Consider the following 12736-nt stretch of genomic DNA (forward strand, 5'->3'; position numbering starts at 1 on the left):
CGGTGTCCCATATACAAAATAGAGGAAGATGGGCACGGATGCTAGCTCAGGGCTAATCTTCTTCAGCAAAAAGAGGAAGATTGGCAACAGATGTTAACTCACGGCTGAGCTTCCCCACCAAAAAAAAAAAAAAGACAAAATCATCCCATTTGCAACAACATGGATGGATCTTGAGGGTATTATGTTAAGCAATATAAGCCAGAGAAAGAAAGATAAACACTGCATGATTTCACTCATATGTAGAAGATAAACACATGGACAGAGAGAACAGATTAGTGGTTACCAGAGAGGAAGGGGGTTGGGAGGTGGGCATAAGGGATAAAGGGGCACATATACATGGTGACTGACAAATAATAATGTACACTTGAAATTTCACAATGTTGTAAACTATTATGACCTCAATAAAACAAAAAAAAAACTGTAGTGCTCCTGTCCCCTCCAAAATAACACTCAGAGATATATCCACCTCCTCTTGGAACTCATTCATGCTGGACTCATCCCATATCAAAGTGATCCAGACAGCCACCACTCCCACAGGTGACTAGGAGTGGGCTGCTGTACAGAACCCACCTGTGGACCTGCAGCCTCAGGGACTGACCCACTCTTAACCTCGCTGCTTCAAGGCAAGGCCCATCTTACCAATACTCTCTTCTCTCTCCAGAAATTTAACCACTACAGGCAAGTCAGGAGGGTAAGGGAGCTCAGAGACCTCGCTCATCTAACTGTACTGACCGGTCTTCAAGTCAGAACTTTGACCTTCTCATTTGCTCTGAGGCCCAGAAGTGCCCTTGAATGCTGTGTAGCTGCAGAAAAGGAGAAAGGAAACTAATATTTGTGCCATGTTAATGACAAAAAAACCAGCAATAAGAGCCTAACACATAAAAAAGTTGCTTAGTGTCATGGTCTGGAATATCCTCTCTGTAAGCCTATGGCATAGATTGTCTCCATTTTATAAAGAAAACTGGGTCTGAGAGAGAAAGAAAAAGTGCCTTGCCAAGGGTTACAGCAGAATCCTAAGTGCAGAAGCCAGCACTGAATTCAGATCTCTCTGATTCCAAAGTTCTATCCAGACCAAACTGCCTCAATGTAGAGAAGCAGCTTTACTCTAATTGTAACAAAGAAAAATAGCCCAAGAAGAGTATCTGGGTGTGGTCGGGCTTGGGGGAGGGGGGCAGTTGGTTTCCCAAATGGATCAGCATGTAAAACATACCATTGCTGCTGCTGCTGCTAATATCATCATCACCATCAGCATCATCATCACTTTAGGAAATGTGTTACTTACTATAAAGAACTGATCAATTTCTCCTTGTGCTTCATGAGGATCATGTTTTGGTTTTTACCCTTGCTGCTAGGAAGCTCAGAGACAAATTTAAAGCTCCTCTTTAATTACTGTCTAGTACTCTACATGCATATCAGAATTCTTATTTTCTTCTCATCTTGACCCTGGATTGTGATTTCTATTTTACCTGGTTCTAATCTTTTACTCACCATTTACATATTTATTTATTATACGTATTCTCATTAGACTTCTCAAAACTTCAGTGGACTAAGGTATGGTATGCATGACATTAATTAAAAAAATAATTTACCTGCATAGAGCTTTCATCTGTAGCATCACACAGATTTTTTTAGTCTTTTGGATTCTATTGGTAAAAAATCTGAAGAAAAAATCAAGACGCCATCTGGCTGCTTTTGGAAAGAGAGAGGTAATCAAGTCTTTGATCTGCTCTGCACATGGACTGGGAGAGGGAGAAAGAACAAAATCTCCCTGACACAGACCATCATTTGCTTTATTAAACAAGTGTCTTGTATTACACACAGAGAGTAGTGCATTATGTGGACGCACAAGAAAAAAATATGATGAAAAGTAGATACTGGGCATACTGAGTACTTCGAGTTTTGAAACGTTAACATCCCAGCTGTTTCTAATAATTTTTCTCTAACTGCAAGCTTATTTCCACAACATGTACTAATGTAACTATAACTGCCCCAAAATGTTTTTCATTTTTTTAAATGAAGTCTTCTTAGAAATAACTATGCAACTGAGAGGCCACAACCATCTTAGAGCACTGCCCCATATACAGGTTATTTTATATTCTTTTTTTTCTCTGCTATGATTCAAGATGGGGATAGTTTGCAACAGTTGACCAACTTACAAACTTGTGAAATGTGCCTTTCTAAACAACAACAAAACAAAACAAACACCACCACCACAAACCAAAGAAAACCTCACTAATGAGAAAAGTCGAGAAAGTTAATTGGTGAAGTGCCTTGGGATTTTAAATGGAAATGGCAACGGGGGAGAAGCCCATTCCTCGCCCACTATCTGGGGCGATGATAATGGTAACAGGGTGTGGGAAATTGACGGGGATATATCCACTAGTAGGCCCGCGGCTTGGGGAAATTTAAGTCTTTATTTGAGGGTTGGCTGGTTTATACCATTAAAAAACTCTGAGGTTAACCTGTACTCAAGTGCAAAGAAAACGTATATTAACATTCCTTTCAGGTTCCTCCTTCTAATTACCTTTTATTTTCAATTGTTTCCCTCCATCCGTGTGGACGCTTCCGTTCCTAGATGGTTTTACATTATAGTAAAGAGTTGAGAAACTTCCTTTAGAGACCCTCTCTGTGGAGGTTTGACAGTCAGAGACCAGTGCCTTCCCTGGGGCTGGTTCTCCAGCGCTGCTCTCCATCGCGTCCGCACATCAGGACAACCTACAGGGCTTTCCTTTCAGCCTGGGTCCTGTCGGCGCTCAGTCCTGCTCCGGCCGGGGTTCCAGAGTCTCCCGCGGCTGCTGCCCGCCGCAAGGTGGAGAGGTCGACGTGGAGCCAGGGACAGGGCTCCGGGCTGCGCCTGAGCCTGCGGGACGCGCGTGGCGAGGCTGCTCCGCCCCAGGCCCCGCTCCCGGCCGCGCGGCCGACGGTCGGCAAGAGCGCCACGTGCCCCCGCCCGGCGCCCCGGCCGCGCCCACCCGCCGGAAGCGGGGCCGGCTCCGGGGAACCTAAAGGACCATGAGCCCCCTTCTTCCGGCAGGTCGCAGGCCGGAGCCTAAACTAACCCAACCGCCACCCCCAAATCTGGGCGGGCTGCGAACAGCTACGCTGCGGGATGGTTGACGGTCTCTCCGCCGCCCCCCGACTCCCCCACCGGAATATATTATCCCACTGCACGGCCGGCGAGCCCGGCGGCATTATCATCCCCGTGGTAACGCCGAGAGGTTAAGGCCGGGACATGTTTTGGGTCAGGACACAAACAACGCGCGGAACCGCGTGGCGAGCGGAGCTCAGTCCGCCTCCCCGGCCTCCGATTCCTCCGGAGCGGGGCGGGCTGCGGGCCAGGGCGGATTCGCGTTGACGCCCTCAGGGGAGGAAGCGGGGGTCGGCGCGGCGGCCAAGGTCAGGGAGGGCGGGCGACCGCCGAGCCGAGCTGGAGGGGCCTGCGCCGTGGAGCCCCGGAGCCACAGCAGCCCAGGCTCCCGCGGGACGCGGCCGCCCGACCTCTGCAGCGGACGCGGTGGGCGCCCAACTCCCCGGCGCTGCCCGCAGAAAAGCGGGGCCTGCGCCGCCCGGGAACTAGAGCTCCCCGCGGCCCGGGGAGCGGGCGGTTCTCTCACTGGGCTCTTGAACCCATTGTTAAAAGGAAATTCTTAATTCAAGACCATAATAGACTCCTCTCCCCTGCTCCGCGCCCTGCCGCATCTCCAGCGGTAACGGAGATAGGCAGCCTGAGGCGAATCCATGCACGCACGCACACGTGCCGCGCACTCTGTCTGGGGTCAGGGTCGCCTGCAAGGCTTGCCCGCCAGAGTGGTGCGGTCTGATGGGTCTGGGGATGTTTCTGAGGGTCCTGGCGCTCCTTGGTATTAGTTCCGCTCGGAGGAGCCAGGCGCCGCGCCCGGGGAGTGGCGCGCGGTGTCCGGGGCCGCGCGCCCTCCTCGGCCGGCGGGGGAGGCGCAGGCGCGGCGCGGGCGCCCGCACTAATCAATAACGCTCACCCTGCTCCAAACGGCAGGGGGCTGAGAGGCCTTTTCAAGACAGACGCTCGGGGAGATGATGTATTTATTCTTCGCACTTACTGGGCACTTAGCACCGAGAGGGCTGTTCTTTGCACTTATCAACAGAAACCCGCGGCCCCGACACCCTGTGGCCTCTGAGTGCGAGTCCGCCAGTTGCCGCGCGCAGCCCCCGCCGGCGCGGGTTCTCTGGCTTCACCGTTCCAACAGGTGGCGAGTCGCCCTCCGTCCTGCTTGACCCACAAGTCCCGGGGGTGTCGTGCGGCCACCTCGCTCCTAGGGTTGCGGTGCGGACTCGGCGGGAGCCGGGGTTCCGGAATGGGGCGTGTGCACTGGGAAGTGAATATGCAGGCGGGCTCCGGACTCCAAGCGGCTACTGCGCCGCCGCAGAGAGCTTCTCAAGGCGCCTGCCTTGATTTCCCGTAAAAAGGGCTTAATTGTTAATAGCTGAGACGAATCTCCCTCTCAAGTGACTTAAGCAATCAGAGAAACTCCTCTGGGATCCAGAGAGAGTCAGGGGTTGCTACTCCCTGCTCAATTCCACCCCCACGCCCGCCAAATGTGCCTCCCTAGTCCTCTTTCATTTCACTCACACACACCCCACTGGAGAATTCTCAATGATGAATGAGGCGGTCGCTTAGGGGCGGCCATGCCTTTCTCTCCCAACATGCCCCCTTTTCGGATAACTTTGAACCCGGGACGGAGTCCAATCCCCGCTGGGATCTCCGTGGCCAAGCCTCAATCTCTTGGGCCAGGCGAGCCCCGCTGGAGCGGCTGCAGCGGGCGCGCGGCTCCGAGCGCGCAGCTTCCTGAAGCTGCCGCGACCCTGATTTATGCTCCAGCCGCTCGCGAGAGCCCCAACGCTTTTGCTGGGTTAATTTTTGTCAATTGTTCCTCATCACTCTGAGATAGTTTGTAGCTTGGGGCGGGTTTTATTTATCACCCTGCACATTTGAAATACAGTCAAACATAAAAATAACTGACTCTGGGGCTCTGGCGCAATGTTAGAGCCGTCGGGGAATAATTTGGCTAACTGACTTGGAAGTTTCACCTTCTAAACAGAAATGCAACTCTCAGTCAAACTGTAAATCAGATTGTCTTCGGCAATGAAAAAAAAAGGCACCAAACCCAAAAGGGAACGGAAACGAAAGAAAACGCAGATATTGACCAAAGCAAAAAGAGCTTCAGACACCCAAACTGGATTTTAATTTTAGGCGCTGAACCTCATCGAGAATGTGAATTCTTCGATGTTTTACCAGCCAGATCCGCCCCTACGGATTCTACGTTGCCCCCGGAAACTGGACTGATTTTTTATTTCTTTTTACTGTTATTGCTGTTTTTGTTATTAAATAATAATGAATAATAAATGCTATTTTAGGGGTCCCCTTGAAGAGCTCTAATTGTAAATGTTAACGAGGGGGCGCAGAATGGCCTGGGCAGGACAGGGTGGGAGCTCGCGAAGCGACCTGAAACTTGGAAAAGAAGGAAATCCGAAATTTCCCTAGCACTTTTCCTCGTTCCCGAATTTCTGTGAATAGATAGAAAAGAACCCGAGAGTCTGTTCTGCGCCTCAGGGATTCCTCTCCCCTACCTATCTGGAAGCCCCCAATAATGAAAGGTCAACTTCTTACCTGTCCGCGTAGACCGAGTGTCAAAAGCCTGGCCAGAACTAGCCTTCAGTAAGGCAGGAACTAGAAAAGAAGAGAAAGCCCATACAGGCAACCACTCGACAAATGATCACAAAGGGAAACTCAAAACACAACTAAATAAAACTTCTGCCCTGTAAGGGCGCGTCTGCTATTATTGTGCATTACTTGTCCCCTCAAGTAAATTTCATTCTAGCACAACAAAGAGGGGATCAGCCTTGCGCGTTTCCCGACACTTCCACAACGGAGATCTGAGGACGGTTTTCTTGACGTGAACCCACAGCGACCTTACCTGTAAGCACCTGCCCCATTCTTGGGGTATTTAAGCAAGTATATATTTCTTTAAACTTCTTTTGGAACAAGACCATTCACATAACTTGCTTCTACCATTTCTCCAAATAAACTGGAACAAGAGAGCTGTGACTTAAAATCCACAAATTAAATTTAAAGATACCACAGGGGACTTCAGGTAGAAAATTGGGAGGATTACTTTAAAATAACTTTGAAGGTTTAAGGAAAGATACTTAGGTCGTTGATAGTACTTGGTAACCATTGGTAATACTGAATATATAACATTAAACTGTGATTGCAGTAAAAACTTATGGTTTCAAAGGCATTAAATGAAATAAAATTAAATCCAATATTTGGTAGAAAAAAAGGTCACCAAGTAGTTGGAAATTTTTTCAAGAGCAAATCGAATTGATGTTGTTTTGACATTTGCACGATCCAGTTCTTAATCTGGTGGTTTTTATATTGGCCCCAAGCTGGCTTTGCTCAGGTCGACATCTCTGATTCTTCTGAGGGGGAACTCAATAAATGCAGCATGTTCTGCTGACAGGCAACTCCTGTGTTGTGAGGCATCCTTTGCCAATAGATGGTCCGATGTCCTTTTCAGTATAACCAGCTGGGAAATTAAAAGAAAATGTTTGCCTTTTCTACATATTTATTGGTATTTGTTGTTGTTGTTGTTATTTATTTCTAACACATCAAGGGGAGTTTTTTCTCTTAGAATCCCAAACCACAAATATCTCCAAAAAGCGTATATTTCAAAAATTAAATCTACAGATGTAATACATACTGTGAACCCTATAAAATGCGTTTACAATGCTGACTTAAAGAAAGAAATTTATAACTTTCATATGTACCTTCCTTGTGCAATAGGCAACTGCCATATGTTTCCGACTTCCATAATTCAGTTTTTCCTGGACATCTGTAGCAGGTAGTGAGTGCTTCTTAAAGTACATTTTATGTAATTTGAGAAGGAACCCGCACCAAAGACTAAAGGTTAACATAAAAAAGCACAAGGCTTTCTAGAAATGCTAGTTATTCTAAATTTACATCACCTATTATGCATGGCCTGAGATAGCTTTTTTTTCCTCCCCCTTTATTCATGAGACTGAATTTGGAAATGCAGTAATTCAGAAATGCAGTATTGCATATGCTGAGTATTCTCTACTGGCAACATTTCCAAAATATCTAAATGTTTTCGTAGTGTTCATCTTTATTATTTTTTAGCCTTTTGCTTGAAGATTCCCATTTGGCTCTTTCTGAAAATCCAGATCGGAAGTATATTATAGTAAGATTATTTTATCTGAGATGAAGTTTAATATTTTTGAATATTGAAAATATTGAAAAGGGGGAAAAAACCTAAGTTCTATTTTTCATTTAAATTATTCATGATACACTTCTTAAAGGATGGGAAGGTTTACACAATTAAAAGTGAAAACAAAGCAAAACCAAAAGTCATTAGAAAAGTCATAGTTTTTTGTCAATTTTTTTTTGCCCATGTGTTTAAATTCAGGGTTCATTCCCAATGCTAATACTATTTTTCAATAATGCACTTCTTTTTGTGCAGTTCCAGTGCTAGCTTTAAATTAGTCTGTTAAAAGTCCTTTCATTCAGCTGAAACAGAAATGCCTCATCTGTCAGTACAAAAATATGAATAAATTCCAGCCACATTCTTCATTATTTATACTTTCAGCAGATTATATAAATGTGAACAAAATTTGCACAGTTTAAGAACTGCCGGTATCTACAGATGTGAAATATGAGAACAGGGCCCAATTTACAGCCAATTAGCATAATAGTTTTTATAAAAAGCTAAACACCGTACCTAGTGATTCTTAAACGGAGCCTAAACAGGGACCAAGGAGGCTTAGTTCCATTTTCAATTCATTTTATTAAACCAGCAGACTCAAGATAATCTTTGTTTATAAGAGAAAATAGCATTGCTTGTTTAATTAAAATAACATGAAGCTGCATGTTTTACATAGCATAAGCTATTAAAATGCCCATTAACTATTTAAAGAGTATTACTTAATTTCTTCATACATTGTCTCAGTTTGATTCTTGTCTGAATCGACCCGTTGCAATATATTGGTATCAATAATGTCCAACTACCCAGCTTTGGGCGTTCATTTACATCCGGGTGTTAATTTAATTACCTCCTTTAGGCCACCTTGTATTTGGATCAGGTATTTGTGACAGAGACAAATGTGGCCTTCTTGGACATTTCTGTTACTAACCCCTAACTGTAGGGTTGTGGGAGCAGTGAGGGTCATTGGATGAGAAAGCGAAGGCGGCGGTTTTTCACGCACAGAGTGAAAAATCATTGCACTATCATCTGGAGGCAGAGCAGATACCGCTAGAGATTGGACATGAGTGGGGAAGCTCCTTCTCCCAGCCTCGTGAGTTTTCTTCTGGACGCCTCACAGGTTCATTACTTCCTCACTGCTCCCTCGACTTAGTCAGTCAGAGACCCCTTCTCTCCCTTCCTTTCCCGTTTCCCAATCTGGAGAACTTGGAGTTGGGAGGGAGGGAGAAATGAAGACAAGCTTACCCTTAGAGTACACTCTCCTTTGGCTCTTCCAAAACCTCGCACCTCCCCTAAGCCCCAGCGAGAAATGAACATTGAGTGAAAAACCCACACTTAGAAGAGACTCTCTCCGGGCCCCGAACTGAGTTTGGGCGCTCTGGAGCCCCGCAGGGCTCTTCGCTGGGCTGCGCGATGAGTTCTTTTGTTGGGGAACTCGGTCTCAGCTGATCGGAATCGGGAAGACACTGGTTGTTGGAAGAGAAGAATGGTGAACAGTCGCCAACACGTGGGGAGGTGATGTCTGTGTGTGCAAATCTGCGACAGAAGCGAGCAGCGAGGAATTGTGGTTCTCGATCCCTTTTTCCACGGGGCCTGGTTTTGCGGCTGCAGCCCCAGACCCGGAAGGAGGAGGCCCGCTGGAGAGCAGCGGTCCAGTCCCCCGCCGCCTGAATTGACCCCCTCAGCCTTTGTAAACTTACACAGGTTATAACTTATTATTTTTATTAACCCTGATCAGAGCGAAAGGCGAGAAGAAGAGTTTGTGCAAAGAGAAGGAGGAGCGTGGGAAAGGGTAGGGGAAGAAAGGGAGGAGTGAGGGAGCCCCAGTCCGCGTGTGTGGCGCTGCCTTGTGACTTCGGGCGGCTTCTGATGTCCCCTACCCCCAGTTAGGATCTGGCTCCTTCCCAGATGAGGTTACAAATTAAGGCAGCGAAATAAGTAGCCCTCTTGCTGCTTGCATTGGGCCCTTGTCCACCCCACTCTCTCGTCTATTTCTGTATTTCTCGCTAGGTTAATCTTTTAGCTAATAAACATTTTTTTTTTATGCGTGGGAAGGAAGTCCGGATCCTGCCTGTTTGGAAATGCAGGGACCACCTGATGCACCTCGAGTTCAGGGTCCAAGAACAGACTCTCCTGTATGCAGGGCTCCCCTCTCCGTGTCAGGTCTTGAGTCTGGGGATTCAAACGTACGGGTTAGAAATTCTTACCGCGATCGCCAAGTGCAAAGTAGAAAAAGAAAAAATAAGTCTATCTAGCGAATGAAATTCTGACGCACGGGATTTTTAAATTTAGAATTAAAAATAAGCAATTGTTTAGAAATAAAGTACAAGTCGCTTATGTCAGGTAAGATGAAATAGCGAGCACTCTCTAAACATATATAGTTTACTCTATATACAGTGTAAACAGACTCTAGGCTGAGAAAGCACAGCGGGAGCCGACAGAGAGAATGCGCTTAATAAAAAAAGAATCTTTCGGAACTGTCCAATTTTAAACTGCACCAATAAAAATAAGAAAGAGGAACCGGATATGCTTTTTAAAAGCTCCCCACCCCTCGTTAGTTTTGCTGTCTGGCTGGACACAGATTCCACTAGGTACCATTCTCCCAGACCTGGAGACTCAAGGCTCTTCTGCCCTTCCTCCTCCCCTCAAGTCCCTGAGACAGATCCACTCTGAGAACTTTCTTCCGTGGGTGACTTTTATTTGAAATAGAGCCGGGCTATTCCGTTCTAATCGTTTCTTTAACGTAGCTCATACTGGGAAAAGACATTTTCTCTCTTAAAGTGACCGGAGGCAAACACTCCCGATACATACGCCCCCACCGACGTTTACACGCGAGCAGGTGCACACCGCACATCCACTCACACATGCACACAGACACGTGTATACGCGCGCACGCACCCGGATGAGCTTTTCTCCCACCAATTCGCGCCCTGTCCCCCCTTCCTTTGCTCTCTTGACTAGCAAAAAGCAAGGCCCTGGCTCGGTCCTGGCACGCGCGTGCCACGCTTTTAAGAAATACCTTGCTAGGGCGATGCCTTAGCCATCACTCCGAAGGCCCGCGACTCCGCCTGCCTGCCCCCCACCGCCTTCCTTTCCCCTCGTGCCGCGCCCGGGATACGTTTGGCGCCTCCTCTCCCAGAGCGAAGGTCAGGGTGCGCTGAGGTCTGCGACTCTCTGCTGCACGGGGTCAGGGGCAGCTGGTTCTGCTGGGTCCCGGGACCTGAACCGGATTCCACGCGAGCCCAAGGCGGCGAGCGGCGGTGTGGTTCTGTTGCTATGGTTCCCAAGCCCAGCCTAGACCTGGGCTAAGGGGACCAGCATCTTCGTCCTGCCCCCGGCATCCAGCGCACACCTTGATTATTTCTAAGGGCCACGTTCTATCTGATATTATGGGTGTCTGTGAGGCCTGGCTTTCCAGCTTGTCGTCTAAGTGGATACAAGTCCCCAGGCGTCTGCGCGTTGCCGGGTCTGCGCTGCTCGCTGCCCCGGGTCAAGGCGAAAGAAGTGGCAGAGGGTTGTAGGAGGCCTTGGGCTGTGCAATCCTGAGAGAGCCCTGCGGGCCCACGCAGTTCCTTCTAAATCAGTTTGAACTGCGGGGCATATAAATGGACAAGAAGGCGTCTACAAAGCAGGCTTCGCGTCTGGAAAGCCGTCTTCGTCCTTGGCGGCCTCGCGTTTCTGCGGAGGAGCTGCTTCTCCTTCCCCTGATGCGGGGCCCGAGTAGGCCTGAGGGCTCCGGCGACTGCACTCCTGAACCTCAGCGCCTCCAAGTCTCCAGGGCCTCAAGGGCGGCTCAGAGGAGCCCTAGGTCGCTCCGCCTTAGGGTCAACGAGAGCCTGGGCCCGGAGTGGGGCGCTCTGTCCTCGCAGGCTGCTGATGCTGGCTTCAGACGCCCTGATCGTACCGAGCTCCGGGCGCAGCCTCCTCCCACGTCTGCGCTCCCCGCCATCCCACTCCCATTCCCGGCCCAAGCCATCCAGGCGGCCTCTTTGCTCTCCTAGGCCCGCGCCCGCCCTCGGCCAGGCTTCAGAAACGGAGTTTGCGCTTAAGTTTCCTGCTATACTACCCGCCTGGGGCGCCGCGGAGCTTGGAGGCCCTTCGGGGTCCAGACAGCTCCAGACCGTTAGCAAAGACTTCTTTTACAAATGCAAAACCACTCCTCCCTGTTGAATCCGTTTCTCAAACGTTTAAAAAAGGCCTCCTCCGCAAGGGTGTTACCCAGTCGTTTTTGACCCTGAGGCTGCAGGGCCCGCCCGGCTGCGGGTATGTGGACGGCTCGGGCACCGCCCGCTTAGGTTCCCGTTCTTCTGGTCGCCTTGGAGGAACCGCACATTCCCCCAGCTACGGCAAAAAGATCGCAGTGGCGAAGCTACTTTCTGATTCACTCTACTGAAAGCTTCAAGAGAAGTCAGGGATAATAGGGAACGCAACAGTTGTGGAGGTTGAAATGAGCGAGGGAGAGAAAAAAAAAAATCCCTTGTCATGTATTTTATAACAAAGATTTAAGAGTAATATGCATCATGAATTTTATTCTACAAGAGATTTGCTCTACTTACACCAAACCCATTTTTTTGTTAATCCTGACAAAAAGTTAAATTGAAACTACAAAACTGTACAAATACATATTAGTGTTATTCAATTAAACAGCATTGTTTTTTTTTTAATTTGTTTTAAGGAAACAAGTTGTCTCTTTAAAAGCCTGAGGAAAGAAATGGCAAATTGTCAAAAGCAGGGCAAATATGAAGTTATGTTAAATCACAGAGACATTTAAAAAAAAACTGCAATGGAAATTTTATTGCATCTTAAAACTATTTCACTTTGTGAAATTTTTAGAAGTTTTAAAGCTAGTCCGTATTATTAAAAGACAAACAGAATTAAAATCCCACGACCTACGTTTGAAATTAGCCATCATGCTTTGCAAGAAAAGGGAGGCTCTGGAACGGACGTGCTTTTTCTGACTAGTTCATATGAGGGACTGAGCGACAATGTAAAATTTTGCTCTTCTAAATTTAAAGGATTTAAATATACCTTGAATTCTCCCTCCCTCCCCAAGAAAAATCCATGGAGTAAAACAAACAAGTAAATAAATAAGCCTAGTGCCCTGCCAGGTGCAGTAATGCTTAAACGAGAAAAGACGGGCCTGGTGGCTGTGAATTGTCTCCACTTCTCAAAATATTCTGAGTTGCGGCAGTACTAAGTGATAGGGAAGTGGGGTGGGAAGTGAACGTCTCTTGAAAGATTCTTGATATTCTAACTTGATCATCTCGGTTTAAAGCCAGGAGCCTCAGCCTTTCCAGGTCCCGGACTGGGGCTGGACTGGATGTGGGAGGCAGGGAGACCGACCAGCTTCAGCGCCCGGCTGGCACTTCCAAGCCAGACGGCGGCGCTTTTCACTCTTGGTTTTTGGCGACCTTGTAAGGAAGTGGGCGCGGGCCCCGCGGAGTCAGCGCCTCCTAATTGGCCGGCCATCTCGGTGATTGACA

Source organism: Diceros bicornis, chromosome 23 (genome assembly GCF_020826845.1).
Source record: "Diceros bicornis minor isolate mBicDic1 chromosome 23, mDicBic1.mat.cur, whole genome shotgun sequence".
Taxonomy (NCBI): domain Eukaryota; kingdom Metazoa; phylum Chordata; class Mammalia; order Perissodactyla; family Rhinocerotidae; genus Diceros; species Diceros bicornis.